Source organism: Odocoileus virginianus, chromosome 4 (assembly GCF_023699985.2).
Source record: "Odocoileus virginianus isolate 20LAN1187 ecotype Illinois chromosome 4, Ovbor_1.2, whole genome shotgun sequence".
Taxonomy (NCBI): domain Eukaryota; kingdom Metazoa; phylum Chordata; class Mammalia; order Artiodactyla; family Cervidae; genus Odocoileus; species Odocoileus virginianus.
Genome location: NC_069677.1, coordinates 28,361,297 through 28,388,385, shown reverse-complemented (window position 1 = coordinate 28,388,385; position 27,089 = coordinate 28,361,297). Strand labels below are relative to the sequence as shown.

Here is a 27,089-nt window from a genome sequence, read left to right as displayed (position 1 = left end):
TACTATATAACACAGGGAACTATATTCAATACCTTAGTAATAAACTATAATGGAAAAAGAAATCTTATATATATATATATATATATATACATATATATATATATATATATATAAAACTGAATCTTTTTGCTGTACAGCTGAAACTAATGCAACATATTTAAGTAAACTGTATTTCAATAAAAAAAGAAATTGAGGGGGCAGTCTCAAGATGGCAGAGCACTAGGATAAGGAGTCCACTTTCTCCCCCACAAATTCATCAAAAGATCATTTGAATGTTGAACAGATTCCACAAAACCACTTCTGAACACTGGCAGAGGACACCAGGCACCCAGAAAGGCAGCCCAATCTCTTCAAAAGGAGGGATTTGATTACTGGCTTGATTGCTCTCTCCCCTTTGACGCTCCCTTTTCTCCTCCAGGTCACCTCTATCTCCTGCATCCCTCATCTCTTCTCTGCATAACCCTGTGAATTTCTCTGGGTGTTCCAGGCTGTGGAGCTCTTAGGGATTTGATTACTGGCTAGGCGTGCTGCAATTCATGGGATCACAAAGAGTTGGACACGACTGAGCGACTGAGCTGAAATGAACTGAGACTACTCTCTCCCCTGTTGACTGCCCCATTTCTCCCTCTGGCCACCTCTATCTCCCTCCTCCATATTTCCTTTTCCACATAACTCAGTGTATCTCTCTGGGTGTTCCTGGCTGTGGAGAATTGTTTCACCATTAACCTAGGGGTTTTATCTTCTGTTCTGTGGAGAAGTCTTGAGGCTACTGTAAGAGAGGGACCAAAAGCCAGAAGCAGGAGGCTTAACTTCAGAACTTTAGAACATCAGAGAACTCCTGACTCCAGGGAACATTAATAGGCAAAATCTCACCCAAAAGTCTACATACCTACACTGAAACCAAGCTACACCCAAGAGCCAACAAGTTCCAGTGCAAGTCATACCATGCTAATTCTTCAGCAAAACAGGAACACAACCCTGAATATTAAAAGACAGGCTGCCCAAAGCCATGCCAAACCCACAGATAGCTGAATACTCACTACTGGACACTTCATTGCACTCCAGAGAGCAGAGATCCAGCTTTACCCACCAGAACACAGACACAAGCTCCCTCGACCAGGAAACCTTGACAAGCCACTGGTCCAACTCCCCACCCTAGGGAGCAGACTCTACAATTAAGAGAAACCACAAACTTTCAGCTTGCAGAAAGCCAAAGACAGCAAAGTGAAAAGGCAGAGATATTTTGTCATATTCCTTCAGCAGGTGAAAGAACATGACAAAAGCCCACCAAACCAAGCAAAAGAGGAAGAGATAGGGAGTCTACCTGGAAAAGAATCAGAATAATGATAGTAAAGATGATCCAAAATCTTGAAAACAAAATGGAGTTACAGATAAATAGACTAGAGACAAGGATTGAGAAGATGCAAGACTGTTTAACAAGGACCTATAAAAAAAATAAAGAAGAGTCAATCATTAATGAATGATGCAATAACTGAGATTAAAAGCACTCTGGAGGAAACCAACAGTAGAATAACAGGCAGAAGATGGGATAAGTGCAGTGGAAGATAGAACGGTGGAAATAAATGAAGCAGAGAGGAAAAAAGAAAAAAGAATTAAAAGAAATGAGGACAACCTCAGAGACATCTGAGACAATGTTAAATGCCCCAACATTCAACTCACAGGTGTCCCAGAATAAGAAGACCAAAAGAAAGGGCATGAGAAAATACTTGAGGAGATAATAGTCAAAAAACTTCCCTAAAATGGGGAAGGAGACAGCAACCCAAGAAACCCAGATAGTCTCAAAAAGGATAAACCCAAGGAGAAACACCCCATGACACATATTAATCAAACTAACAAAGATCAAACACAAAGAGCATATTAAAAGCAGCAAGGTAAAAGAAACAATAACACAAAATGGGATCCCCATAAGGATAACAGCTGATCTTTCAATAGAAACTTTTCAAGCCACAAGGGAATGGCAGGACATACTTAGAATGATGAAAGAGAAAAATCTACAACCAAGATTACTCTACCAAGAAGGATCTAATTCAGATATGAAGGAGAAATCAAAAACATTACAGACAAGCAAAACCTGAGAGAATTCAGCACCAACAAACCAGCTCTTCAACAAATGCTAAAGGATCTTCTCTAGACAGGAAATGGAGAAAAGGTTTATAAAAATGAACGCAAAATAAAAAAATAAATGGTAATGGAATCCTCAGTTCAGTTCAGTTCAGTCGCTCAGTCGTATCTGACTCTTTGCGACCCCATGAATCGCAGCATGCCAGGCCTCCTTGTCCATCACCAACTCCCAGAGTTTACTCAATCTCATGCCCATCGAGTTGGTGATGCCATCCAGCCATCTCATCCTCTGTCGTCCCCTTCTCCTCCTGCCCCCAATCCCTCCCAGCATCAGGGTCTTTTCCAATGAGTCAACTCTTTGCATGAGGTGGCCAAAGTACTGGAGTTTCAGCTTCAGCATCAGTCCTTCCAATGAACACCCAGGACTGATTTCCTTTAGGATGGACTGGTTGGATCTCCTTGCAGCGCAAGGGGCTCTCAAGAGTCTTCTCCAACACCACAGTTGAAAAGCATCAATTCTTCGGTGCTCAGCTTTCTTTATAGTCCAACTCTCACATCCATACATGACCACTGGTAAAACCATAGCCTTGACCAGATGGACCTTTGTTGGCAAAGTAATGTCTCTGCTTTTTAATATGCTATCTAGGTTGGTCATAACTTTCCTTCCAAGGAGTAAGCATCTTTTACTTTCATGGCTGCATTCACCATCTGCAGTGATTATGGAGCCCCCAAAAATTAAGTCTGACACTGTTTCTACTCTCTCCCCATTTATTTCCCATGAAGTGATGGGACCAGATTCATGATCTTAGTTTTCTGAATGTTAAGCTTTAAGCCAACTTTTTCACTCTCCTCTTTCACTTTCATCAAGAGGCTCTTTAGTTCCTCTTCACTCTCAGCCATAAGGGTGGTGTCATCTGCATATCTGAGGTTATTGATATTTCTCCCGGCAATCTTGATTCCAGATTGTGCTTCTTCCAGCCCAGAATTTCTCATGATGTACTCTGCATATAAGTTAAATAAGCAGGGTGACAATATACAGCCTTGATGTACTCCTTTTCCTATTTGGAACCAGTCTGTTGTTCCATGTCCAGTTCTAACTGTTGCTTCCTGACCTGCATACAGGTTTCTGAATAGGCAGGTCAGGTGGTCTTGTATTCCCATCTCTTTCAGAATTTTCCACAGTTTATTGTGATCCACACAGTCGAAGGCTTTGGCATAGTCAATAAAGAAGAAATAGATGTTTTTCTGGAACTCTCTTGCTTTTTTGATGATCCAGCGGATATTACTTATCAATAATTACCCTTAAATGTAAATGGGTTAAATGATCCAACCAAAAGACAAGGACTGGTCAAATGGATACAAAAATTAGACCCCTATATATGCTGTCTACAAGAGCCCCACCTCAAACCTAGAGATACATACGGACTGGAAGTGAGGGGCTGGAAAAAGATATTTCATGCAAATGGAGATCAAAAGAAAGCAGGAATAGCAATACTCATATCAGGCAAAATAGATTTTGAAATAAAGACCATGATAAGAGACAAAGAAGGCTGCTACATAATGATCAGAGGATCAATCCAAGAAGAAGAAATAACAATTTTAAATATACATGCACCCAACATAGGAGCACCTCAATATGTAAGGCAAATGCTATCAAGTATGAAAGGGGAAATTAACAGTAACATAATAAGAGTGGGGGACTTTAATACCCCACTCACACCTATGGATAGATCAACCAAACAGAAAATTAGCACGGAAACACAAGCTTTAAATGATACTGTTTAAATCACAACAGACAACACAGAAAAACAAAAGATCATAAAAGACTACTATGAGCAATTATACACCAATAAAATGGACAACTTGGAAGAAATGGACAAATTCTCCAAAAAGTATAACATTCTAAACCTGAACCAGGGAGTACTAGAAAATTTTAACAGACCCATCACAAGCATGGAAATCTGTAATCAAAAATCTTCCAACAAACAAAAACTCAGGACCAGATGGTTTCACAGGTGAATTCTACCAAAAATGTAGAGAAGAGCTAACACGTATCCTACTCAAACTCTTACAGAAAATTGCAGAGGAAGGTAAACTCCCAAATTCATTCTATGAGGTCACCATCATCCTAATACCAAAATCAGAAAAAGATGCCACACACACACACAAAAAAAGAAAACTATAGGCCATAATCACTGATGAACATAGGTGCAAAAATCCTCTAACAAAATTCTAGCAAACAGATACAATAACATATTTAAAAGATCATACATGATGACCAAGTGGGCTTTATCCCAGGGATGTAAGGATTCTTCAATATTTGCAAATCAATCAATGTGATACACTATGTTAACAAATTTAAAGATTAAAATCATATGATTATCTCAATAGATGCAGAGAAAGCCTTTGACAAAATTCAATACCCATTTGTGATAAAAAAAAAAAAAAACCTCTCCAGAAAGCAGGCATAGAAGAAACATACCTCAACATAATAAAAGCCATATACAACAAACCAACAGGAAACATTATCCTCAATGGTGAAAAAATTGAAAGCATTTTCTCTAAAATCAGGAACAAGAAAAGGGTTCCCACTCTCACCAGTAGGATTCAACATAGTTTTGGAAGTTTTGGCCACAGCAATCAGAGCAGAAAAAGGAATAAAAGGAATCCAGATTGGAAAAGAAGTAAAACTCTCACTGTAAATGACATGATCCTCTAGATAGAAAACCCTAAAGATATCACCAGAAAATTACTAGAGCTAATCAATGAATATGGTAAAGTTGCAGGATATAAAATTAATACACAGAAATCCCTTGCATTCCTATACACTAACAATGAAAAAACAGAAAGAGAAATTAAGGAAACAACCCCATTCACCATTGCAATGCACAGAATAAAATACTTAAGAATAAATTTACCTAAAGAAACAAAAGACCTATATATAGAAAACTATAAAACAATGATGAAAGAAATCAAAGATGACACAAATAGATGGAGAAATATACCATGTTCGTGGATTGGAAGAATTAATATATTGAAAATGAGTATATGACACAAAGCAATCTACAGAGTCAATGCACTCCCTATCAATCTACCAAAGGTATTTTTTAGAGAACTAGAAAAAATAATTTCATAATTTGTATGGAAACATAAAAAACCTTGAATAGCCAAAGCAATCTTGAGAAAGAAGAATGGAACTGGAGGAATCAACCTTCCTGACTTCAGACTACACTACAAAGCCACAGTCATCAAGACAGTATGGTACTGGCATAAAGACAGAAACATAGATTTATGGAATAAAATAGCCCAGAGATAAATCCACGAATCTATGTACACTTTATCTTTGACAAAGGAGGCAAGAATATACAATGGAGAAAAGACTATCTCTTTAACAAGTGGTGCTGGGAAAACTGGTTAACCACCTGTAAAAGAATGAAGCTAGAACACTTTCTAACATAATACACAAAAATAAACTCAAAATGGATTAAAGATGTAAGTGTAAGACCAGAAACTATAAAACTCTTGGAGGAAAACATTGGCAGAACACTCTGACATAAATCACAGCAAGATCCTCTATGATCCACTTCCCAGAGTAATGGAAATAAAAACAGAAATAAGCAAATGGGACCTAATTAAACTTAGCTTTTGAACAGCAGATGAAACTGTAAGCAAGTTGAAAACACAGCCTTCAGAATGGGAGAAAATAATAGCAAATGAAGCAACTGACAAAGAATTAATCTTCAGTATATACAATCAGTTCATGTATCTCAATATCAGAAAAATAAACGATCCAATCAAAAAGTGGACCAAAGAACTAAACAGACATTTCTCCAAAGACATACAGATGGCTAACAAACACATGAAAAGATGCTCAACATCACTAATTGTCAGAGAAATGCAAATGAAAACCACAATAAGCTACCATCTCACGCCAGTCAGAATGGCAGCCATCAAAAAGTCTACAAATATTAAATGCTGGAGAGGGTGTGGAGAAAAGGGAACCCTCTTACACTGTTGGTGGGAATGCAAGCTAGTACAGCCACTATGGAGAACAGTGTGGAGATTCCTTAAAAAACTGGAAATAGAACTGCCATATGGCTAGCAATCTCACTGGTGGGCATACACACTGAGGAAACCAGAATTTAAAGAGATACATGTACCCCAATGTTCATTGCAGCACTGTTTCCAATAGCTAGGACAGGGAAGCAACCTAGATGTCCATCAGCAGATGAATGGATAAGGAAGTTGTGGTACATATACACAATGGAATATTACTTAGCTATAAAAAAGAATGCATTTGAGTCAGTTCTAATGAGGTGGATGGAACTGGAGCCTATTATACAGAGGGAAGTAAGTCAGAAAGAGAAATTTCAATAAGTTTATAATGTATATATATAGAATTTAGAAAGATGGTAACAAGACCCTATATGCAAGACACAAAAGAGACACAGATGTAAAGGAAAGACATCTGGACCAGGTGTTCATCTGGAGAAGGTGTTCAGTTCAGTTCAGTGACTCAGTTGTGTCCGACTCTTTGCAACCCGATGAACTGCAGAACGCAAGGCCTCCCTGTCCATCACCAACTGCCAAAGTCCACCCAAACCCATGTCCATTGAGTCAGTGATGCCATCTAACCATCTCATCCTCTGTCGTCCCCTTCTCCTCCTGCCCTCAATCTTTCCCAGCATCAGGGTCTTTTCAAATGAGTCAGTTCTTTGCATCAGGTGGCCAAAGTATTGGGAGTTTCAGCTTCAACATCAGTCCTTCCAAAGAACCAGACTGATCTCCTTTAGGATGGACTGGTTGGATCTCCTTGCAGTCCAAGGGACTCTCAAGAGTCTTCTCCAACACACAGTTCAAAAGCATCAATTCTTCAGCACTCAACTTTCTTCACAGTCCAACTCTCACATCCATACATGACCACTGGAAAAACCATAGCCTTGACTAGATGGACCTTTGTTGACAAAGTAATGTCTCTGCTTTTTAATATGCTGTCTAGGTTGGTCATAACTTTCCTTCCAAGCAGTAAGCGTCTTTTAATTTCATGTCTGCAATTACCATCTGCAGTGATTTCGGAGCCCAAAAAAATAAAGTCAGCCACTGTTTCCACTGTTTCCCTATCTATTTGCCATGAAGTGATGGGAGCAGATGCCATGATCTTCATTTTCTGAATGTTGAGCTTTAAGTCAACTTTTTCACTCTCCTCTTTCACTTTCATCAAGCCGCTCTTCAGTTCTTCAGTCAACTTTTTCACACTCCTCTTTCACTTTCATCAAGAGGCTCTTTAGTTCTTCTTCACTTTCTGCCATATAAGGGTGGTGTCATCTGCATATCTGAGGTTATTGATATTTCTCCCAGCAATCTTGATTATAGCTTGTGGTTCCTCCAGCCCAGCCTTTCTCATGATGTACTCTGCATATAAGTTAAATAAGCAGAGTGACAATATACAGCCTTGACGTACTCCTTTTCCTATTTGGAACCAGTCTGTTGTTCCATGTCCAGTTCTAAATGTTGCTTCCTGACCTGCATACAGATTTCCCAAGAGGCAGGTCAGGTGGTCTGGTATTCCCATCTCTTTCAGTATTTCCCACAGTTTATTGTGATCCACACAGTCAAAGGCCTTGGCATAGTCAATAAAGCAGAAATAGATGTTTTTCTGGAACTCTTGCTCTTTCGATGATCCAATGGATGTTGGCAATTTGATCTCTGGTTCCTCTGCCTTTACTGAAACCAACTTGAACATCTGGAAGTTCACGGTTCAGTATTGCTGAAGCCTGGCTTGGAGAATTTTAAGCATCACCTTACTAGCATGTGAGATGAATGCAATTGTGTGGTAGTTTGAGAGAGTTGAGGTAGTTGAGGGAGAAGGTGAGGGAGGGATGACTTGAGAGAATAGCATTGAAACATGCATATTACCATATGTAAAATAGATGACCAGTGCAAGTTCGATGAATGAAGCAGGGTACTCAAAACTGGTGTTCTGGAACAACCCAGAGGGGAGGGATGGGGAGAGAGGTGGTTTCAGGATCGGGGGACACATGTACACCTGTGGCTGATTCACGTCAATGTATGGGAAAAACCACCACAATATTGTAAAGTAATTAGCTTTGAATTAAAATAAATACATTAATTTTTTCTTAAATTGAAATAAAATACTAAAAGTTTAATTCATGGAATAAAATACAATTATACATTCAGAAATTACAGGAAATCATCAAAAAATTTATAATCAGAGAGTTTTGAAACGTAGCTGTGAATATCTCTATATAGACATATATATTTGCATGTATATCCATACCTATATACACATACTATATAATATGGTTGGTTTAGTTACTAAGTCATGTCCAAAACTTTGCTACCCCATTGACAATAGCCTACCAGGCTCCTCTGTTCATGGGATTCTCCAGGCAAGAGTACTGGAGTGGGTTGCCATTTCCTTGTCCAACTATATAATATATGTAGGTTTAAAACAAATCAGCAATATTCAGTTAGAAAATATAATAAAAACAATCTTCTTCACATAATAGTAAAGCAAAAACAAAACCATATAATGTACAAAATCTAGGAGCAACCTTCATATGATATATATGCTCTATATGATGAAAATGGCAAAACATACTTGGACAAGAGGGCTAAATATATCTTGTTTCTATGTTATAAATTTATATATTATTGTCTATTATAGATATTATATGGAGATATCAATTCTTCAGGTTTAGTATAGTTGAATATAAGTTGCTTTAATATAATTCTGTTAAGCTCATATTGAAGCTATAACTCAAATAAGTCAATAGGAATATAAAATTAAAATTGGGCAAATTTTGGTTTATAAAAGACCCTCTGAACACAATCATGAAAAACAAAAGCTACAAAAGATAAAAATGTAAAATTTCTATATAAAAATTACATACACATATAATGGCAAAAAGTAAATGGCAAAAAATGATTGTCAACACTTATGACTAAGAGCAACATATCTCTGTGGAAGACTTTGGTAATACCTAGTCTATATCTATTTTATGCTTCTTTGCTTCAAGAACCCATGTTGTGTTTAGGGCAACAATGTGTCCAACTATTTTCTTTACTCTGACAGTTACAGGTAGCCATTAACCAAGTCTGGCCAATGAAATTTAAGCAAAATTTCCTGGATGGGGCTCCTAGGAAAATTATGCTTTCCTTATCAAAAAGAAGAGTCTCAGAATGGATAATTTTGCTATCCATTCTTCCCATCCTCCCTCCTGAAATATGAATCTGATGCCTAGAAGTAAAAAAAACTATTTTGTGACCATGAGAAAATAAAAGTCACATGCCAGGGTGAGTGAAGTAGCAAGAGTGAAGTCTAATTCCTTGAGTACCTGCACCAATCCTGAAATACCATTGCTGAACTTGCCATGTGAGGAAAAATACTCTCATTTGATTAAGGTACATAGTTGGTTTCTGTTACGTGTACTTAAACTGATAAGATAAATGCTCTACTGGGGAAAAATGAACCGAACACACAAAATATAGTTTTAAAACTATAAAAGTCAAAAAGAAAAAGTATTGAAAATCACTAATAATAATAATAATAAATTTTTTAATACTGCCAGTATTTAAAGATGAAGATATAAAAATTTAAAGACAAAGGATAACACTCAGTGTGGTGGTAGATGTGGAAACTGTCATACATGGCTAGTGGGAGTATACGTTAGTAAAATCATTCATAAATCATTTTTTCAGTGCATCTCACTACACATTAAAATGTGCATGTTCTTTGATTCATAGTTCCAAATGTAAGAATAAAGCTATAAAAGTTCTAAAAGAAAACACAAGAGAAAATCTCTGTGACCCTAGGTTACATGATGAGATTTTGGACACAACACTAAAAGCACACTCTGCAAAGAAAAAAATTAATAAGCTGTACTCTATCCAAATTAAAGACTTTTTCTCTGTGAAAGACATCATGAAGAGAATGAAAAGCCAAGCCACAGGCCAGAAGGAAATATTTACAGATCACATATCTGATCAAGATATCTCCAGGTCAGATGAACTCAACTAAATAATAAGAAAACAACATGAGAAAAAATAATTGGTAAAAGAACTGTACAGTCACTTTATCAGAGAAGAAATATGGGTGGTAAATGAATATATGAAAAGATGCTCCAACTTTATTAGTTAGGGAAATACAAATTAAAATAACGATGAAATACCAACATGCACTTGTAAGTATTGGTTCAATTTCAAAACAAAACCAAAGAGACCAAAAAATAACAACTGCTGACGAGGATGCTGATCAATAGGAATCTCTCATTCATTGAAAGCAGGAATGCAAGATACTATACAATACAAAATACTGATATAATGTCATTTTGGAAAATAGTTTCTTACACAGACAAACATAAACTACAATGACAATAAAATCTAGAGTGCACTGAGAATGAAAGGACTATTACAGAACTACACACAACAAACTGAATAAATCTCACAATGTTAAGGAAGAAGCCAAATACAAATAAGTACATATTGTATGATTTCATTTAAATAAATTTCTAAAATAGGCAAAACTAATCTATGATGTCAGAACAGTTACTGCCCTGGAGAGTAAGGTAGTTATTTGCACACAGGGTGGATTTATAAGAAGACTTTTGGGATGTTGATAATGTTTTGCTTCTAGATCTGGGGACTAGTTACATGAGTATAATAATTTTGTGAAACCATAAGCTATACATATATTATTTATAAATTTTTTTATATGTATGTCCTTCTTCAACAAATTATTTACCAAGAGGGGACAGGAGGTTGCTTAAATCATCATTTATCCATGCAATGAAATATTCTTCAACAATTAAAAATAATACAGTATGTTAATGATATGAAAATATAAGTAAATTATGAAATAGTGTATGACCTTATTTTATAAAAAGTTTAAAAGTATACAAATAACAAAAGATCTGGAAGACTATAAACTCAGTTGCTTATTTAGATTGGGTCATGGATGCTTTGTGTTCTTTACACTAGCACTAGCACTCATTATTTAATTCTTATGTGATGAGCACATATTAATTTTACATAATAAAAATTTTAATTCATATTAAAAGTTAAAAAGGGGTTCTTATACCACAAAATGTAAAATATGATATAATAATTAAATAGCATAGGAGTGGATATATAAATGGAAAAGAATAGACAGAATTCTCCATAACAGAATTCTTACTGTGGTAAAAGTAGTGCTATAAACATGCATAAAAGGAGGGATACATTATAAATAGCACCAAGAGAGCACTTTGGAAAAAAAATTAATTTCTACATACTCCATGTAAAGAAATACATCCCTTAAAAATCTAGAAGTGTTAAAAACAGCCAAGCAACAAAAACATAGAACAATACTGGTAAATATCATTCTCTGATTATGAAGGAGACTACTGTAAAAAAGACTATATAGATTTGGCTACAGTAAATAAAAGGCTGTTTGTTATACTTCAAAAGATAACATCACCAAAATTAAACACAAACAATAAACTGGGAACCATGTTAAATATAAATATGGCATATAAAGAACATGTATAGTAGTGGTGGTGGTGGTTTAGTCACTAAGTTGTGTCTGATTCTTTGTGACCCCATGGACTATAGCCCACTGGGCTTCTCTGTCCATAGGATTTCCCAGGCAAGAATACTGGAGTGGGTCATCATTTCCTTCTGCAGGGGATCTTCCCAACCCAGGGATCAGACCTGCATCTCCTGCACTGCAAGCAGATTCTTTACCAGCTGAGTCACCAGGGAAGTCCCTATGTACAGTAGAGTAGATACTTAATACCTCAGAGAAACTTATAAGGAATTGTTTTAGATGTCAATTGAAAAGTAGGAAAAAGAATAATAATCATGAATCATAGAAAATAAAATGCAAAATGTTTAATAAACACATGAAGATGGCTACGTGAATCACAAAATATCCCTCCCCCAAAATAATGCAATCAACAAAACTAAACAAAAGAAAAATGGATGGAACAAATCTGTTTTCAGCAGCAGCAACCAAACAAGAAAAAATTCTGATCTAATGTTAGACAAGTACTCCAACTTTCAGTCAACAAGTAAAAGAAATCACATTTGGTTCCCTATCAGAAACAAAACAGGAGAAAATATATGAAACCATAGTTTTCAAAACAGTAGTCATCAGATAATAAGAGAGAGTGATCTCTGAGAAATGGAAAACCAATTAGGTGAATCCTAAAACTGCTTCAACACCATTTACAACAGTATAAAATATACTTAAGGATTATACTTGCAGAATATATGCAAGATGTTTAGATTGAAATCACAAACATTGCTGAGAGAAATTAAAGAAGAGCTAAATAAAAGGAAAGAGATACTGTGTTTATGATTTAGAAAAAGACTCCATCAAAAGTGTCCAGTCATCATTTTTAATTCCATCTTCCCATTCTCCTTATATATTTATTTTTTAAAGAAAGAAATCTCATTACAAAAGATGTCAAACAAAATCACAGAATAGCATAATGAATCCCCATAGATTCATTACTCAATTTCAACAATTATAAACTTCATTATAATTCTAGTTTCATCTATGCTGCTAACCACTTCCCAACCATACAACCCTAACCCTAACCCTAATCTTCTGTGTCATAGATTTCATCTGTAAATATCTAAAAATAAGGCCTCTTTTAAAAAACATTTGTTGTTATTTAGTCACTAAGTTGTGTCTGATTCTTTTGCAAGCATGTGGACTGTAGCCCACAAGGCTCCTCTATCCATGGGACTTCCCAGGCAAGAACACTGGAGTGGGTTGCCATTTCCTACTTCAGGTGAAAGTGAAGTGAAGTTGCTCAGTCATGTCCAACTCTTTGGGACCCCATGGACTGTAGCCTACCAGCCTTCTCCATCCATGGAATTTTCCAGGCAAGAGTACTGGAGTGGGTTGCCATTTCCTACTCCAAGGGATCTTCTCAACTCAGGGATAGAGCCTTAATCTCCTGCATCGGCAGAAGGATTGTTTACCACTGAGCCACCATAATCACAACATAATTTCACCTCAAAACATTAACTGCAGTACCCTAATATGATCAAATAGATCATCAGTGTTCCAATTTTCCAAATTATCTCAAAAATATTTCTTTTACAGTGTTTCTTGATTAAAATGAAGTATATGTTTTCACTTGCTTATTATGTATCCTAAATAGGATCACTTTATATTTAGTTGTCCAAAATGCAACATATTTGTGAGTGAAAAGGACCACTAATAATAATTATGCCCGAAAATAAGCATAAATTAGGATGATCACAGGCAAACTGAAATGTGTGGTCACCATGTTCTTAAATCTGTTTTAATCTATATGATTACAATTTCTGTTCCCCCTTCCTTGTTCCCTTCCATCCAATGGCAATGTATTTATTGAAGAAACTAGTCCCTTTATTCTGTATAATTTCCCAGAGTCTGAATTTTGCCCATATTATTCCTCTCTTACATGCATTTCCTAAAATATAGTAGGTCCAGAAGCCAGATCTGATTCTGATTAATTTTGACAAGAATAACTCTTAGGAGATGTTCTCTTCTCTCTCAGTCCTACACCAGTCTTTTCTCTGAGCCCTCAAACAAAACTGCTCTGTCAAGGTTCCTTTAATTCCTTAACTCTACTGCTAACGGAGAAGGCAATGGCAACCCACTCCAGTACTCTTGCCTGGAAAATCCCATGGAAGGAGGAGCCTGGTAGACTGCAGTCCATGGGGTAGTGAAGAGTTGGACACGACTGAGCAACTTCACTTTCACTTTTCACTTTCATGCATTGGAGAAGGAAATGGCAACCCGCTCCAGTGTTCTTGCTTGGAGAATCCCAGGGACAGCGGAGCCTGGTGGACTGCCGTCTATGGGGTCACATAGAGTCGGACACGACTGAAGCGACTTAGCAGCAGCAGCAGCAGCCGTTCTCATCTTACTCAGCCTATCAGCTGATATCTTACTCCTGGCTGACGCCCTTTCTTCACTTGGTTTTCACAATGAGGTACCATTACACGCCAGTCAGGATGACTGCTATCCAAAAGTCTACAAGCAATAAATGCTGGAGAGGGTGTGGAGAAAAGGGAACCCTCTTACACTGTTGGTGGGAATGCAAATTAGTACAGCCACTATGGAAAACAGTGTGGAGATTCCTTAAAAAGCTGGAAATAGATCTGCCATATGACCCAGCAATACCACTTCTAGGCATACACACTGAGGGAACCATATCCGAAAGAGACGGGTGCATCCCAATGTTCATCACAGCACTGTTTATAATAGCCAGGACATGGAAGCAACCTAGATGCCCATCAGCAGACGAATGGATGAGGAAGCTGTGGTACATATACACCATGGAATATTACTCAGCCATTAAAAAGAATTCATTTGAATCAATTCTAATGAGATGGGTGAAACTGGAGCCCATTATACAGAGTGAAGTAAGCCAGAAAGATAAAGACCATTACAGTATACTAACACATATATATGGAATTTAGAAAGATGGTAATGATAACCCTATATGCAAAAAAAAGAAAAAGAGACTCAGATGTATAGAACAGACTTGTGGACTCTGTTGGAGAAGGCGAGGGTGGGATGTTTCAAGAGAACAGCATCGAAACATGTATATCTAGGGTGAAACAGATCACCAGCCCAGGTTGGATACATGAGACAAGTGCTCGGGCCTGGTGCACTGGGAAGACCCAGAGGGATGGCGTGGAGAGGGAGGTGGGAGGGGGGACCGGGATGGGGAATACATGTAAATCCATGGCTAATTCATTTCAATGTATGACAAAAACCACTGCAATGTTGTAAAGTAATTAGCCTCCAACTAATAAAAATAAATGGAAAAAAAAATAAAATAAAATTCAACCACGGTTTGCTTGTCCTCCACCTTCACTGATCTTTGCTTCTTAGTCTCTTTTTCAGAGTTCCCTCTTTTCTCTGGCCTCTTAACGTTGGAATACCCCTAGGGTTCAATTATTGATCCTTCCCTTGTTTTACATTCACACCCTTGAGGAGATCATCCAGACTCCTGGCTTTAAATGCCATCTATATATTCTGACAGGCTTCCTAGGCGGCTCAGATGGTAAAGAATCCACATGCTAAGGCAGGAGACACAGGTTCGATACCTGGGTTGTGAAGACCTTCTGGAGAAGGAAATGGCAACCCACACCAGTATGCTTGCCTGGGAAATCCCATGGACAGAGGGGCCTGGTGGGCAACAGTCCATGGGGTCACAAAAAGAGCTGGACAAGACTTAATGACTAAACAGCAGCACCAGCATATATGTTGATAGCTTCCAGCTCAGTGCTATTCCAGAACTTCAGGCTTGAAGTTGCTTATGTAACATCTCCACTGTGATGTCTCATTTGATGATACAACTCCATTTTTATCAGTTTCTCAGTCATAAAATCCTGTAGTAATCCTTAACACCTCTCTCCTGTATCCTACATCAAATTCATCAGGAGCCTTTGTTGGATCTACCTTCAAAATATACTCAAAATCTAACCATTTTGCACTACCTCTTCAATTACCACATTAGTTTAAATTGCCATCATCTCTCATCTAGATTACTGCAATAGCCTCCTAACCGATCTCTCCATTGTACTCTTACCTCCAGTATTTATTAAATAGTAGTCAAATGATCCTTTTAAAATGGATTGTGTCACCACTTTGCTCAAAACTGTCCAGTGGTTCCTCTTTTCAGTTAGAGTAAAAGCCAAAGTTCTTATAATGTCCCACAAGGCTCTACATTTTCTCACATGTTTACACTGACTTCCTCTCCCTCCATATTCCTCCTCACTCACTCACTCACCCTGTTACAGTCACACAGGTTTTCTTGCTGCCTCAAAAACACAATCAGATACATTCTCATTTGAAGAACACTTACTCTAGATGCTCCTTTTTTCTGAAACATTCTTCTCCCTAATATTCCTTTGGCTAAGTCTATCCTGAAAAAATCAACTTCTCAATGAGACCTACTTTGACCTCCTTTTATATACTTCCCTAGTGGCTCAGATGGTAAAGCATGTGCCTGCATTGTGGAGACCTGGGTTCGATCCCTGGGTCAGGAAGAGCCTCTGGAGAAGGAAATGGCAACCCACTCCAGTACTCGTGCCTGGAAAATCCCATGGACAGAGGAGACTGTTAGGCTACAGTCCATGGGGTCGCAAGAGTCGGACATGACTGAGCAACTAAACTTTCTTTCTTTTCTATATACTATAATCTGGACCATAATTTTCCCAGAACCCCCTGTCCCCTTACTTTTCTCAATTTCCACTTTTTACATTATTTACATCATCTAGTTAATGTAGAATTTACTTATTTTTATGTTTATTATTTACTGTGTATCTTCTTCCACTAGAATATAAGATTCTTACAGGCAGAAACTTTTTTTTTGTTCCCTGATGATCCTTCAGACTTTCACAGTTTAACCTATGAAAAGCTCTCCATGTAGTGAGTCAAATGCTGAATTAATGTTGAATGAGTGAATGACTACTGTTATTGTTATTACTAGGTGAACACTTAATTTCGGCAGGACAAGTATGTGGGAGCTTGCTGCAATGGACCAAGTGGGAAATACTGGTATAGGGTGGTAGCAGTGGTGATGGAAAGAAGTGACATACTTAAAACATTGTTTGGAAATATTTACAATGATTGGATGAAGGGATATGATTTGGTTAAAGGGGAAGAATCAAGAATAATCCTTAGATTTCTTGGATTGGCTAATTATAAGGTGGCACAGTGGTAAAGAACCCACCTGCAATGAAGGGGTGGCAGGTTCAATCCCTGAGTTGGGAACATGCCCTAGGGGAGGAAATGGCAACCCACTCCAGTATTCTTGCCTGGACAGAGGAGTCTGGAGGGCTACAGTCCACAGAATTTTGAAGAGTCAGACACGATTGAGCATACATGCAGCATGATATGTTATAAAATGGCAAAGAGGTGAGAAAAACAGGTTAGGGAAGTGGATCAAGAGTCTGTATTGAATGGTAAGTTTGAGATGCCTGTGAGCCATCCAAAAGGTAATTACAAGAAAGTAGTTTTACAGAGAGTTAAAATTAAAACTCTTGGCTATGTTTATAGAGTTTGGAAATATTGATATAACAAAAGAATTTAAAACTATAGGAACAGGAAGGTGAGAAGAATAGATATATTCTAATCCTCTCCTCAAGAGGCTTTTACTTTGGTCCTTTGTTGTTGTTCAGTCCCTAAGTTGTATCCGACTCTTTGTACCCCAAGGACTGTAGCCCATCAGGCTCCTTGGTCTGTGAAATTTCCAGGCAAAAATACTGGAGTAGATTGGTATTTCCTTCAGGGCATCTTCCCACCCAGCAATAGAACCTTCATCGTCTGCATTGGCAGGATTCTTTACCATTGAGGCACCAGGGAAGCACTACACTGGTCCTTTAATCAAGGTAAAGCTATTGAGAAGAAGCACTCAGTGAGGAAGGAGAAAAACAAGATGAAATTGCATGGCAAGAGCCAAGAGACAAAAATGTTCCATGAAGCTGGGGAATGTCCATTGGCTTTTGTAACAAAAGCACCATTCATGGTATCACTGGTAGATGCAATCTCAGTGGAACAGTAAGAGTGGAAGCCAAATTATATTTCTAGTATGTCACTATGCCTCTTTGTTTTTATCACAACAGGAAGCGAAAGTCCTATAATCTTCAGTCAAATCAGATCAATCCAATTACACACTTACCCACTCAAGGGTAACAAAATATAAGTCATAGAGAATAGAAAGTAATGTGGATCCAAAGTTGCCTATAGAATCTGAAGAGCTGAGTAGATATGCTGGGCTGGTAGTAGACCAACTGGGATGACCTAGCATCATAGAATCTAAGGAGTGGAGAGAATAATGAAGGATCATCCCAGAGAAAGAAAATGCAAGACATGCATATCTATTCTAATCAATCATAGCATTTCTTCCTCATGAGCTGCAACAGTGTCAGAGGGCCATAGTGCTCCAGCCAGCCCTTACCAGTTGATCACAGTTGGCATGGGAATTAAACCCATTCACTATCCCTATCTCAAGTCCCAAACAAGTCCCACCTCCTCTAATCCTTTTTACTTCACCTCTACAAAACCACAGAGAATCATTTAGCTTCTGCTTCAGTGGAGGTAGGGAACATCTATCTTCTTTTGAGATTGAGTCAAAAGCTGCTCCCACTACTTTCCACTCCCTAGAAGTTACTGCAATTACATGAGCCACTGTAATTTTTTGTCCTCACATGTCAAACTTTTATGTATTTAAAGACAGCTATTTATTTTTCTCTAGAATTTTCTCCTCTCCAGTAGAAACAAATTTGTGCTGTTTGTGCTTAGTCACTCAGTCACGTCCAACTCTTTGTGACTCCATGGACTGCAGTCCACCAGGCTCCTCTGTCCATGGGGCTTTCTCCATGCAAGAATACTGGAGTGGGTTGTCATGCCCTCCTTCAGGGAATCTTCCCAACCCAGAGATCAAACCCAGGTTTCCTGCAATGCCGGTGGATTCTTTACCATCTGAACCACCAGAGAAGCCAAGAAACAAATTTAGGATGTTTATCAAAGGATTTAGTTCCTAATTTAATACCACTTTATTCCTTTTTACCAGCACTCTCATTTGCCTAAAAAATATATGCTCTCCACCATCATGTTTTACATACTCAGACTGAACTAAAAAACTGGAATATCTACCTTAAACAACAAATAGATAAAAGGCATCCATATCTAACTTATGTAGAGTCCCAGCTACCAGATGCTAGGAGTTTTCCCCTAACAACAATGAGGAGTAAGAACAAGTCTTAAGAGCTCCATGGAGATAAAAGGAGATCATGCAAAGAGGCATAAATTCCAACTGTTGGAAGTTAGGCAGTCTAACTACTGAGTGGAACAGATGATACATTACAGGATGTTTTCCCTTGGGTCATGTGAATTTTAGGATCAAAATATCTAGCAGAATAAAAATAGGTACTGAATAAAATTACAACATATTGAATATGAATAAATATGGCTCTAATAGCCTAGTAAAACAGACTGCATTATCTTTTAGTCAGTTTTTACATAAATGAAATACTATTATATATTAACCTCCCCCCTTAAGAATTTTAGAGGAAACTTTTTTACTTGATTTTCCAAGGTCTCTTACAAGTTAGTTTATTAGAGCAATTATGGAGAATTAATCAAAAAAAATCATACATTATTTCCAAATAGATTTCAAACTCCTTAAGGGTAAGAACCATGTTTTTCCTTTCTTGTATTAAATCCAATGATTGTAATATAAAGGATACTCAAATTATGTGCTTATTAACATAAAAATAATTATGAATAAATGAAAATTTATTTTAAAGCATAAGAAATGACAAACTTTTCATTAGTCTTCAGTGTCTTTATTATTGGGTCTGCAGAAACAACCAAAAATTTCAAATTGTTCCTTGGAAACTGATCTACTTACTTCTTATATATTTCACTAATAACCAATAATCAGCTTACACAAATCATATAGAAAGGCACTAAGACTTTCCATTTGCACAAGAGGAAGACCTCATTTCTTAATCTCCTTTTCTCTTCCTCAACTTTCCTGTCTTTGTTAGTAACTTTTTATGATCACTAGCAGTTTCTCTTAAACAGCATTCTGTTACTTAGATACCTCAACTGCAGCCATCTCTTTATAGAACATCATGAATGTTTTAGTTAGTTTGAGTTGAGAATTTCCAAGCCTTGCTTTTTTCCTTTTTCTTTATTAACCACTTGACCCCATTGTTTCAGTTTCCAGTAAGTCTTGTCACTTCTACTAATAAGAAAGAATGGAGTCACACTGCTTTAGATCCCATACCTCAAGAGGAACAGGTATGCAAGCTATACATAAAGCTTTAAATTTATAAAGCTTCTTGAAAAACAAGTTATCAAAATTATTATTGGCAGTGGCTAAATAATTTGAAAAATTAAAGTACTTGCTAAGGGTCAGTTTAGGGAATCTTGGCTTTAATTTTTCTGAGATAACTTTTCATCAAAATGAAAAATCCTTGGGATAAGGGCAATTTCAAACTATGGGAAAGAAACTAGGGAATAATTCGTTACAGCCTTAAGATACAGAGCAAAGGATGTTATTACTTTTGAGTAGATAAAGTTTGAACTTCACTTACATGAATTGCTATATCACTTCACCTTTGGCCAGAAGATTCTTCTCATAAAAGTATCTATGTTATTATGCTATTTCATGCTGCAAAGACAGAAATATTTTATAAGTTAGATATCTCTTCAAGTTTATGTCACTCCAGTTTTATTAGTATTTTTTCATGATAATCCTCATAATAATATATATATTCATGCATGACTTGGGGTTTGCATTTATCCATTTGCATGCACCCTTGTGAGATGTGAGCTTCCTTTTTTAATTCTTTATTACCAAAGAGGATCATACATTTTCCTTCAAAATAACCCAAAGAGAATCATAACATTTTAATGTTGCAAAGTTCCCCAGAGGTCATATAGTTCAAGATCTTAATTTTACAGATGAAGTAACTGAGACCCAGAGGTTAAATGACTAGGCAACTATTACAGAATGCAATTTAAATGGCACTGCAAGCTTCAAAGCAGCTCAGTTCATTGGCCTGCAATGATTCTAGTCCTCTCCCACCTGATCCAAATTTCCCATCAGTTTCACAATGCCTGACACTTAAAGTACTTATATCAATTAATCAATAGGGACTGGGTAAATGGAATCATTGTTCTTTTATGGATATTGTTAACATTGGGGCTGGAGTGAACTAAGCACAATTTGTCTTTGATAGCCCTTTCCATCTCTTTCTTACTCTCTTGCATTTCTCTTTTACAGCCTCAGAGGACCCTTTAGCTTCTGAAGCCAGCTCCTATTACCACGCCTAATGGGATTTTTAATTCCCAGCAGTGACTCTCATATTTCTACATTACCTCACTGACTAGCCAAACTTATTTGACTTATGTTCTATTAATCTATGTAACCAGGATCTGCTATGGTAAACTACAATCTAGAGGCCACTACTATTTTCCTCTATCTTTCAAATAACTCACTAATCTCTAACTTGCTAGCACATCAAATATTGAGGCATACTATAAAGACTTTATAAATTTATAAATACTATAAAGACTATAAAGACATACTATAAAGACTTCCTGGGGCTTCCCTTGTGACTCAGACAGTAAAGAATCCGCCTACAATGTGGAAGACCCAGCTTCCATCCCTGGGTCAGGAAGATGCCCTGGAGAAGAGAATGGCAACCCATCCCAGTATTCTTGCCTGGAGAATTCCATGGCCAGAGCAGCTTGGCAGGCTACAGTCCTAGGAGTCACAGAGAGTCAGGCATGACTGAGTGACTAAGACACACACACACACACACACACACACACACATATAAAGACTTCCTATATCTCATGGCTTTAAATATTGATCCTTTAAATGGAATAATTCTGGAACAGCAATGACTCATAGATAGGGATATCCCTTTCCCAAACACAGCCCTTCAACAGTATACATCAACTGCCCATAGCTGTCTTTCATCAGAACCTAACAGTAACTTTTTCTCTATGACATTCTCCTGTGTCAGCTGCAAGGACTCAAGTGTGGAGCATTTTAGTTCTTCAAGCAAAAAAAAAAAAAGCTTCTGAACTTTTTCTCTGGGTAATCTAATTGGTCTCTAGAGTGTTGTGTGTGTGTATGTGGTAGCTGCTCAGTTATGTCTGACTCTATGTGACCCCATGGACTGTAACCCTTCAGGCTCCTTTGTCCACGGAATTCTCGAGGCAAGGATACTAGAACGGCTTGCCATTCCCTTCTCCAGAGGATCTTCCCAACCCAAGGATCCAACCAAGGTCTTCTGCACTGCAGGCAGGCTCTTCAGCATCTGAGCCACTATATGTTATTCATTCTTTTTGATCTATGTTTTACTGGGTCTGATTTTTTAAGGCCAGTTGAAGTTTCTTGATCTTAATAATATAGACAATTATGCTTACCCAGCAACAGTGAAAACAATAATTATAATGACAAAATATTTACTGAATATTTCATATGTGTCGGTTTGCTAAAAATTCTTTATATGCTTTGTCTCATGTAATCATTTCAACAACACTTTGATCTATATGCTATTAATATCTTGTATTTCGTTGATGTGGAAACTACTGGGTGTGTGATCTTGGGAAAAATTACTTAGCTTTTTTGGGTTTCCCTAAAATGGGTAATAATAATTTCATTGAAGATTCGATGTAATATCCACATATGATGTTTATCATGGTGCTTGGCTTATAGTATGTGTTTCAAAAATGATAGCCTTTATTGAGGAAATTGTCCTAGGTCATACAGCTAGAAAGTAGTAGAGCCAAGGATCAAAGCAGGGCAGTCAGCCTCCAGAGATACACTTTACTGTTTCCAAAATGGTAAGTACAAAGTATTTATGAAGGTAGTTATTATCAAACATGCCTAGATTCTCAAACAAAAACAGCTATCTCTGACAATTTGCTTTTCCCAGAAGAACTTTAATTTAATCATTTAATTCCTTAAAATTTTATTTTTAGTTTTGCTATATCCTTTAACAATTTAAAAGACTGCAGTACTAGTCTTACAGTTATTTAAATACATTATAAATGCTTACACATAGATGCTGACAAATAAAAACTTAAGTTCATGACAAAATTAACAAAAGCATACACTTGTACCAAGGAAATTGATCTTTCTTTTTTTCATTGAAGTATATTTGATTTACAATATTGTGTTAGTTTCAGGTATACAGCAAAGTAATTCAGTTATATATATTTTTCAGACTATTTTCCATCATGCTGCTGCTGCTGCTAAGTCACTTCAGTCGTGTCCGACTCTGTGCGACCCCATAGACGGCAGCCCACCAGGCTCCCCCGTCCTTGGGATTCTCCAGGCAAGAATACTGGAGTGGGTTGCCATTTCCTTCTCCAGGGGAATCTTCCCGACCCAGGGATCGAACCCAGGTCTCCCACATTGCCGACAGACACTTTACTGTCTGGGCCACCAGGGAATCCCTTTATACATATATATATATCATATCTTCTGAAACCAGTTGTCCGTTGATGGGCACTTGGGTTGTGCCCATGTCTTACTATTGTAAATACTGCTGCTATAAACATTGGGGTGCATTATCTTTTGGAATTAGAGTTTTCATCTTTTTCAATTGTATGTTCAGTAGCGAGACTACTAGATCATATCGTAGCTCTGCATTTAATTTTTTAAGGCATCTCCTTACTGTTTTCCATTGTGACTGCAACAATTTACATTTCCATCTACAGTGCAAAAGGGTTGCCTTTTCTCCAAATGCTCTCCAGCATTTATTATCTGTAGACTTTCTGATGATAGCCGTTCTGACCTGTGTGAGGTGGTACCTCACTATGGTTTTGATTTGCATTTCTCTAGTAATAAGTGATGTTGAGCATCTTTTCATGTGCCTGTCAGCCATCTGGCTATATCTTCTTTGGAGAAATGTCTATTTAGGTCTTCTGCCCTAACAATTTTCACAGAAAAGGAACAAATTATACTAAAATTTATATGGAGCTTTGAAAGACCACGAACTGCCAAATGAAATCCTCAGGAAAAAGAACAAAACTGGTGTCATTACACTTCTAGATTTCAGACAATATTACAAAGCTACAGTAATCAAAGCAGTGTGGTATTGGCAAAGAAACAGATATATAAATCAGGAAAACAGAATAGAGGCCCAGAAATAAACCTACACACCTATAGTCAATTAATTGTAACAAAGTAGTTAAAAATACACAACAGAGAAAAGACAGTCTCTTCAGCGAGTGGTGCTGAGAAAGTTGGAGAGCTACATGTAAATCAATGAAATTAGAATACTCCCTCACACTATACACAAAAATAAACTCAAAATGGCTTAAATACCCAATTATAAGACATAACATCATAGTAACTCATAGAAGAAAACATAGGCAAAATATTCTCAGACATAAATTATAGAAATATTATCTTAGATCCAGTCTCCCAAGCAAAGGAAATAAAAGAAAAAAGAAACAAATTGGGCCTAATCAAATGTAAAAATTTTTATACAATAAAGGAAACCATCAACAAACAAAAAGACAGACTATCGAATGGAAGAAAATATTTGCAAATAATACAACTAACAAGGGGTTAATATCCAAAATATACAAACAGCTTATACAACTTAACATTAAACAAACACAACCCAATCAAAAAGTGGACAAAAAGAAACTCACCTTTTGTTTCAGCAGAGGTTCAAAAATTTTGGAAAGAAAACAGTGTTTAAAACAATCTCTGACTAGCAAGTGTCAGTGTTTTGGGAAGTTAGGTAAGCTTTATAATTGGTCTTCAGATAAACTGATAGTCCTTGGGTGACTATAAAAAGGCAAGAAGAATTTTAGGGAAGTTTCAAAAGGAGGAAAGAGTGTTAGTGTTCTAGGTAGAGGATCATCAGTGGCCTAGCATTTCCTGGAATAAGTGGAGTTAATAGTGACTGTTACGGCAAGTCATTTCTCACTATTTCCAATTTATCTTCATCAGAACCCTGTGAGGAAGATAGGGTTGTGATTATTACTCCCTCTATTGCCACTGAAGAAATAACGGCTGATGAATTAAAGTTCTAAGGCCACACAACTATTAAAGTGATAAATAACTTGGATTAAAATCTAGGTTTTCTCATTCCTTGTTCATTGTTTTTTTTTTTTTTCCATTTATTTTTATTAGTTGGAGGCTAATTACTTTACAACATTGCAGTGGTTTTTGTCATACATTGAAATGAATTAGCCATGGATTTACATGTATTCCCCATCCCGGTCCCCCCTCCCACCTCCCTCTCCGCCCTATCCCTCTGGGTCTTCCCAGTGCACCAGGCCCGAGCACTTGTCTCATGCATCCAACCTGGGCTGGTGATCTGTTTCACCCTAGATAATATACATGTTTCGATGCTGTTCTTTTTTTTTTTTTTAATTTTTTTTTTTTTGGCATTTAACAAAGTTTTATTTTGATTGGACTACCGATATAAGAAAAATTCTTTTTTTGTTTGTTTGTTTGTTTTTGTTTTTGTTTTTCCATTTATTTTTATTAGTTGGAGGCTAATTACTTTACATCGTTACAGTAGTTTTTGTCATACATTGAAATGAATTAGCCATGGATTTACATGTATTCCCCATCCCAGTCCCCCCTCCCACCTCCCTCTCCACCCGATCCCTCTGGGTCTTCCCAGTCCACCAGGCCTGAGCACTTGTCTCATGCACCCAACCTGGGCTGGTGATCTGTTTCACCCTAGATAATATACATGTTTCAATGCTGTTCTCTTGAAACATCCCACCCTTGCCTTCTCCCAGAGTCCACAAGTCTGTTCTATACATCTGAGTCTCTTTTTCTGTTTTGCATATAGGGTTCTCGTTACCATCTTTCTAAAGTCCATATATATGTGTTAGTATACTGTAATGGTCTTTATAGCCAGGACATGGAAGCAACCCAGATGCCCATCAGCAGACGAATGGATGAGGAAGCTGTGGTACATATACACCATGGAATATTACTCAGCCATTAAAAAGAATTCATTTGAATCAGTTCTAATGAGATGGATGAAACTGGAGCCCATTATACAGAGCGAAGTAAGCCAGAAAGATGCTGTTCTCTTGAAACATCCCACCCTCGCCTTCTCCCACAGAGTCCACAAGTATGTTCTATTCCTTGTTCATTGTTATTTCACAATATAACTCTAATTCCATGTTTCTTTTGCCAGTTTATTTTTTTATTACAAAAAAATTTTGATTAAGAAATCTAGGAATTCTTTAATATGGAATCAAAATATATTTTCACTATGCACCAGAGAAATTACTTGGTAATCAGTTTATTCCCACTGGCCATTGGAAGGGAGTTTATTTTCAGAAGATAAAAGCTACATGCAAGTGTTATTTAAGTTTCTCCTGTTGACATCTGGAAGAATGATTTGCTAATCTGATATTTTGTCTCTTCTAAAGATCTCTTAAAATTATGTACAAACTGTGCAAACCTATCCACTTTATACAAAAATGTATTTTATGTATAAGATGCAGTTTTCTTACCTTTAACAGTTTAAGGCTTATTCTGCACTTCTTATTCCTCCTTGATAGCCAAAGATACTTACTGTAAAGAAATCTTTCTTGTAACTGGTGAAGTGGTCAGTTAAACATATAGGGACTTTCCCCTCTACATAAAATCTCTTCTCCATTTTTGTAAAGTCAAGCCTTCAAGCAATTTCTCCTTGCTCAAAAATAGCATGACACAGTGGAGAGCCCTGAGTGAAATGAGGTCATTTAAGTGCCCAAGCAACAGAGCAAGCACCAAGAAACTTGCCTACTGGTTTTAATTTGCATAGCTCTTATTCTTAAGGCTTCTGTGTGTGTCAAATGATAAGTCTTAGTAACTGCAGAAGGAAATACAAGCTGGGACAACCACAACCTCCATTGCTTCATCCTCTTTCTCTTTACCTCTAGTTTCATCAGTGTGAAGATTATTGATGCTGGCAAGTGAATAAAAAGAATCAAAGTCAACATTTCCAGGAAAATTATATCCAATTTCATTACTGAAATTAGTGGTAATTACTATAATCCATTTTTGGTAATGCAAATACATTTTCTGGAAATTGCAAAGAAATTGCAGATTAAGATTTAAAAGAAGAATCTATAGGGGAAGTCAAGTATAACCTCTTGGGCTACTGTTTCACTCAATTGCTTATTTCTTAAGAAAGGAATATGGTTTACATTTTATATTAGCATGAATCAAAGAAAAATAAGATAAGGATTCCAAAGTAGCAAAACTATAAAGGCAAGCTAAACCTTTTCTGTTTTTAATGTGAATAGCTTGGAGAAAGGAGAAAAGAAAAGACCAGTGAGCTGCCTGTTCCTGAGGTAGGCAGGCAGCACTGAGGGAAACAAGCCAGGCACTCAAGCCAAAACATTCCAAAGAGGGAACATGGCTGCCAGGAAGTGCTTTGATTTCAAGCTAAAATTTTTGTTGATTAATAGAAGAAAGGTAAAGGGCTACTTA

At 37.1% G+C, this 27,089-nt stretch overlaps 1 long non-coding RNA gene across 1 annotated transcript in view; it reads right to left on the bottom strand.

Annotated features, from left to right (window-relative positions):
* The window catches only part of LOC139034749 (uncharacterized), a 242,329-nt gene that overhangs the window by 180,248 nt on the left and 34,992 nt on the right, over positions 1 to 27,089 (bottom strand). Inside the window, exon 2 of the long non-coding RNA XR_011487284.1 lies at positions 20,203 to 20,279. This is a non-coding gene — a long non-coding RNA (uncharacterized lncRNA). The remainder of the gene's footprint in view (positions 1 to 20,202; positions 20,280 to 27,089) is intronic.